Below are 6615 nucleotides of genomic sequence, written 5' to 3'. Positions count from 1 at the left end.
AGGCATGTCACGTAAGAGGAACAACTGATCGCCCTTTGCCACTACTGCGAACGACAAGGGCGACTCCTAGTGCCACAAAGCCCAGCTGCATCACATTCCCTCTTCTCCCTTGCCGACGTCGGAGGGCGCCGCCGAGGCTGCTTGCCCTCTCACGGGGTGGGTTGGCGGCGCGGAACGTCTTGGCTTCACATGGACGTGGGCCCCGTTATGACGCACGGCAGCGCGACCGCGGCTTCCGATGGTGGAGCGGATGTGAGGCAGCGGGGCCATGGCGTTGTGTGGTTGAGGCGCGACGGTGGGCGTACTCGAGGCGGGCACAGTGCTCCGGTCGGGAAGCATGGAGCCGATCAGACGGCTAAGTGCTCCTGATTTAGCGGTGGCTGCATGGAGGCGGTGGTGATCTACCTTTCGTGCTCCAGTTTCGGCCATGTCGGCCCTTGGGTCAACCAGCCAAGGAAGGGCTCACGCCGATGAGGTGGTGGTCGGTGGTGGTGTGCTTCGCCATCGGTATTGGTCATTGTGGTCACCAGTTCGACCCAAGGCGATGGCCCCGCCACGGATTGCGGTGGCCTCTCAAAGGTCTTCGTGAGGGTTCCTCTCTCCAGATTCAGTGGTTGACTTCGGCGATGTTATGCAAACTATGGATGGCGGCTGATGTAGTGTCATGGTTGTGCAGCGGCGGCGGTCGCATCACATGTAGTTGCTAGGTTTGTGGAAAAGTACTGGCGACAACATATGTCTGACTTTGATGGTGGTGCTACTCGAGCATCCGGTCTTGAGCTCCGGGATGAAAGCCTAGGTCTTACCCGAGTTTGTTATACCTGGCAATGGCAATGTTTCTACGTCATTACCTTGTTGATGGCATTTCTTGGTTATGCTTAGACTGATTCTTTAGGGTGAAAATCTAGATTCTGGCCTTGGGTGGTTAGATACGGTGATGGCGGCGCTTAAACATCGCTCCTTTCTTGAGTAATTTTGTGGTCCTAAAATATTACTGGAAATGTGATTTTCCTTCAAAAAAAAGTAACTAATATGAAATGGTTGAAATGAAATAATAAAGTGGGCATAAAAAGGTTATGGCTTGAATAATTTCCGAGAGCCGATCAAAGCATGATGGTTAAGACTCCCTAGATCCATTGCAAGTTGTGTCTTTTATATTGGTAGTAGAAGTAGATGCGACAAGTATATTCTAAGTTTTGAGGCGTTAGCAACGAATACAAGGGATTTTTCATTCCACCAAATTCTCTAGGAGATCTCACACAAACAGCGAAAAAATGGGCGCATGCATACATGAGCAAGTTCGGCTTCAGGTGCATGCTGTAAACAAAACCTTCTCATTCCCATTCACTTGTTAGCACCATGCTTCAAGTGCACATTTTGAACCCACAAGTGCAATCAAAAGAAGATGGTGGCTATCAAGCATCTCTATCTTATCCAGGTACAGAAGATTTGGTCTTGGTTGCTTACCTCCATGAAGAAAGCCATGTTTTGTGTCCCATTCTTCTTATTATTTGGTATCTTTTGGACTAATGCCACATGTTGGTTGATGCCCACTCTCCCTCAGATATTTGACAAAGTAAACTTCACCACCTTCCATGCATATTGTCACCTTGGCCACAATTGGGCATTTCTCTATTGTGGCATCTGATGTAGTAGCCATGTTTCCTTTTGATCGCTTTTTGGACTCCAATAGTGTCTAGCAAGGTGACCCTTCTTGGCACAGTTGAAGAACTCACATCTCTTCTTTCTCTCATCTGTCAGCTACTAATGATCTTCTTCCTTTTTGTTTCTTTGAGCCCCTCTGGGTAGTTGTTTTCCTTTGGGCGCCATATTTCACCTCTTGTCCACTTCTCCTTCACTGCTTCTCGACCTCTTAGTGTACCCTTCTTCCTATTGATATAGAACACCTCATCTTCATATCACTCTATAAAGGTGATTATATTAATCTCCTTGGCTAACGCCTTCTAGTTAGCCAATAAATTCTACAGCTAAGGAGGGTTGTGACGGCTATCCTCTCACCACGGCCATGGTTTATGATCCTTCTCATCCTCCACTAACCTTCTCTTCAGGATGCAGCTAGGATACACAACATAAATTCTTTACTTATGTAAAGTACTAACTAGTACTCGAAGTGTCGCGTTGATACCAACAAGCTCATTTTTTGGTACATTGAGCCATGCCTCATTCTTCTTTGAGAACAATTTTGCAGTTTCTCCTTAGCCACTGAGCCATCGCCACATCTCGAATGTAGGTCGTCCTCCTTCGTGTCTTTCAAAGCAACACATAGTCTTGACCGCCTTGATGTGCCACTTCCATAATGTTTCTGCACTCTCTGGAAGATTTGTATCAGTACTTGCAATGACCTCCCATGAATCCTAACCTTGTAGGAAGGACTTCATGTAGCTCAACCAATAGCCATAGTTGTGGCTATTGAGACTCCTCAAGCCACTCCTTTTGTGCTCATGATATCTAATATCTCAACTAATGCCCAACACATGCTTTGCTTACTCCTAGACTAGCTATCTTCACAGTACCATACAGTCGGCATAATTTCGCCTTCTTAGTGACTCGAAACAATGAAGAGACCCATACACACCAAAGACGACACCTTTTAGTGACTACCGAAGGCCCTGTGGATAGAACAAAAGGCGGGACTAAGGAAGACAATTAGCTCATAGGTGTGAGATGAGAATGTTTTGTTAACTTGTTTAGGAATTAGGACCTTAGAAGAGTTGAGGTAGGAAAGTCACAACACTTTCTTAGTCTGGTCCAAACAGGGCTTCAAAAGTCTTTTTCAGAGATGTTTTTTTTTGCTAGAAGAAATGAGTTTCAGAGTGGTGTATTTTAATTTCCACCTGGTATAGTGGGGTATTCATTTGATCTAGGGAAATATGCATTTCCTTCCTTTACAAGTAATTCATATGAAATGATTGAAAGTAAAAGAAGTGGGCAGAAAAGGAAGGTTATGGCATGAAGAAATGTTTTTTTTTAATGTTGGCAGGAGAAGTGCCAAATTCATTGATCAGAAGAAGTGTTACAAGAGATCCCCAGAGGGAAAAGCACCGCAAAATGGCAGCGCAAAAGGAAAAGAAAGGAAAAAGGGCCCGTCGGCAGAACCACAAACCCAAACTCTACCATCAATCGTGAACACCATCAGAATCCATCGTCGGGATCTCCAAGGTGATGCCCCCAAGGAGGATAACGATGTTGAGGGCACCGTCGTCACCCGATCTGGCACTACCAGATCTTAGGTTTGCACCCAGAGATCTCACGCCATTGGGTAGGAAGAGCAAACGGCTCCACAACGATACCTCCAAGGAGGAAGACGACATCTGTGGATACCGTTATCGCCGGCAACGACAGGGTCGATGCAAGATTTTCATCCGAAGTTGTGCCTTCCACCAACAATCCCGGATCCGAAGCCACCAGCGCCATGGAGCAGCACGAGTCCAGGCATACACTACCCGAAACGAATCGGTCGATGTCGCACGCAGGAACTCGGCGAGCACACACCAGTCTTACTGGTCCGCACCGCCGCACGCAAGCCTGGGCGAGCCAGGCCGGATCTGGCCACCCTCTACCTCCGTGCGCAGAACTAGACGATCCTCCGCACCGCAGCGCACCGGCAAGGCCGAGGGGGAGCCGGACAAAGCTGGTCAGCACCGCCGCGCACAAGAACACGCGCCGAAAACCAAGCCAAACTGTGCAGCCCGCACCACCGCGCGCCAGAGCAAGACTACCCGTATTGGATCTGGTCTGCCCGCTAGACAAACTGAGCGGCGCCACCGCTCAAAAGAGCTGGACGTGGACGCGCTGGTGGTTTCTCTCATTCAAGGCATGAAGAAATGTAGAAGTGGTGCAGTTTTATGAGAGACTGCTCCAAAATCTGTAGGACATGTACAAAATCAGAAAAAGGAAAGGAACGACGGAAATATAATAATAAAATAAAACAAATAAAAAGTATGACAGCTGTGGGATTTGAACCCACGCCCTTTCGGACCAGAGCCTAAATCTGGCGCCTTAGACCACTCGGCCAAACTGTCTTGGTGATTAATTGGACGTATTAGATTAAATATGTAATCCTAATCACAACTTGAGCGTATTATTTGTTTTTTTGTGGGGAACTTGTAGCGTTAAAGAAACTGGAAAAATTATCCCACTGTACCTTCTTACATATACGGTTTTTTTCCTCTCGAAAAAAGTGTCTTGCTTCCAACATCTAAATGTTTGCGTCTATCCGGGTAAAAAACAATTAAATGAGATGCTAACTGGTAACTTCTCAAACTAGTGAATAGTGATCATGTCTGTAGTATCACAATTTCTTTGTGTGGGGGAGCTCTCCAAATGATGAGGGTAACTACAAACTGATGTGATTGATGGACAACGAGAGGTTTCCAAATTATTGATAACCGATTAGAAACTATGGATGTGATGTGCAACATCTTAGAGCAACTAGATGATACCCCCGTGCGTTGCTGCGGGAACTCTTAGCCCTATTAACATGTTGATAGTTAAATTTTTTGCATAGTGTATGAAGAACTTAAAATAAGAAAATTGCAATGGACACAATACTTGGTATAATTATAATATTTGTGAAATGTGAGTCTTTCGATCATGTCTACATGAATATTAATGTGTATAAGTACACTAACAGGGATTCCAAAAGAGACACAATATGAAATATTATGTAAAAATGTTGTAAATCAATCTTCATATGTGCATCATTGGGCACTGCAGTTTCTTGCTTGCAATACTTGAGAGTGAGTGATAGAGCTTCAATATCGACAAAGAAACAGATTCCTTTCTCTCTATTTTTGCCAAAGTGAGCACCAATTCCTTTGTCTCAAAGCATTGGGCTGAAAAGAGCATGAGTAATTATACACATAAGCACTGAGATGCAAATTACCGCTTTGAAGCCAGAATTTTTAGCAACAAAAATAAACTCTGTATTAAAACTTATAAGCTATATTAAACAAATAAAAATAGAGAATGGCAACTTTTGTGGTTTAAAATGCCAAACATGATAAATTGTTTTGTTCAGACCTTGGGCAAATTGGCATATTTGAAAGAAAAAAAACATTTCAGCAATTGAAAACTAAACACAAATAGCATGGAGTCAGGCAAATAGATACTGCACTAAACTTACTTGACATGTGGTGTTCTACTTCCCATCTATACTAAATTACTGATCACTATCCGTGTGATACTTTATTTGTATACCAGATAAAGTTGATCCCTCCAATGTAGTAGGGTAACATAATAGTAACTGATTAGAAGGAGGGCGTGAGAGGGCCGGCCGGGGGTTATGATGGAAGCCTTTCAATCCAGTATCAAGGATGAGATTAATATATTCCCTGATCTCTTGGGATCAACTTCATGGATACAATAGAGAAGTCATAGAAGCATTTACTTATGACACACGATCAAGGTGGAGAAGATCATACTAACTATTTCAGAAGCATGAGATAATAAAATCCGTGCTCTCTTAGAATCAAGAAATGCAAATAGCTTGTCACTTAGTAAGTTCAACATATGGAAATTGCAGAATACTTGGGAAGACAACACAGTTATCATGAATTAATTTATTTTACTTATAAGAAAGATACTTGAACAGAGGAAGACATGTGGATGTAGGATCCATCAAGGGTTAGTGCACGGAGAAGAGTAGCAAACTAGCAACTACAAAAATTTTAAATGAAAAAGGTTGAAACTTAAACTAAGCACATACAATAGAAAACCTGGAGAAAAGTTATGACTGCCGTTATGCTTTTTCTGAATACACTACAGTATCCGCCCTTTCCCTTGTTTTGAATACACAGTAGTAAGCTTAGAAAATGAATACATTGATGTGAATTATTAAAAGATTGGGCAAACCGAGATAATGAAGTAAATGGTACAAAATGCATCTATGTATTCCATTCTAAATTCGTGTACTTGAGTCTTAGTTGTTGTTCACAGATTCGATTTAGTTTTCTGCGTGTTGTAACTCTACAAATCCCATAAAATCTACTGTTTTTTACATGTCCTGCTTCTACTGCTGCTAGAAGCTAGAATGATGAAACATACCAAGTCCTGAAGAGTTTCTCCCTTTGTTTCATCTCTGCTGTTGGACTGGATTGGAGGGAAGATGATGTAGGCTAACTTATGCGAAGACTTGGCTTTCCTCAATCTGCATCAAGATGACGTGTTGCTATCTACCATCCTTGAGAAAGCATCAAAAGGATTTATTTATGTCATCATCATACATTTTCTTGCCCTTTGTTTAAACATCTGAGGAACCACTTTCAGTATCTTGTGCATGCTGTAGGTTGCAACATAACAAAGGTCAAATGGTAGATAATAGAAAGTATGTAAAGTTCATCATAAGGATATATATATATATATATATATATATATATATATATATATATATATATATATATATATATATATATATAAAATCTTCATTGGTCCTCTAGAAAAAATCTTCTCATGACTGTAGTCCTGAATGTATCAAATCTTTCTGTACAACTGGACACCATACTTCTCCTTTTTTTTTGAATTTTCACCGGGGGGAGATTTCCCCACCTGAATTTCCATATATGGGGCCAAAACGCCCAGGTAACCAGCATGCAC

General features: G+C 42.7%; 1 non-coding gene across 1 annotated transcript; it reads right to left on the bottom strand.

The window, feature by feature from the left end:
- Positions 1-3963: 3963 nt before the first annotated feature.
- TRNAL-UAG (transfer RNA leucine (anticodon UAG)) lies at positions 3964-4043 on the bottom strand. The gene has a single exon. It is a non-coding gene; the product is annotated as a tRNA-Leu (tRNA).
- Between the last annotated feature and the right edge of the window lie 2572 nt (positions 4044-6615).

The sequence above is a fragment of the Triticum aestivum genome, chromosome 3B, assembly GCF_018294505.1.
Source record: "Triticum aestivum cultivar Chinese Spring chromosome 3B, IWGSC CS RefSeq v2.1, whole genome shotgun sequence".
NCBI classification, from domain to species: Eukaryota; Viridiplantae; Streptophyta; class Magnoliopsida; order Poales; family Poaceae; genus Triticum; species Triticum aestivum.
Note: the sequence above shows the minus strand (reverse complement) of the source record. Positions and strands in the feature narration are given on the sequence as shown.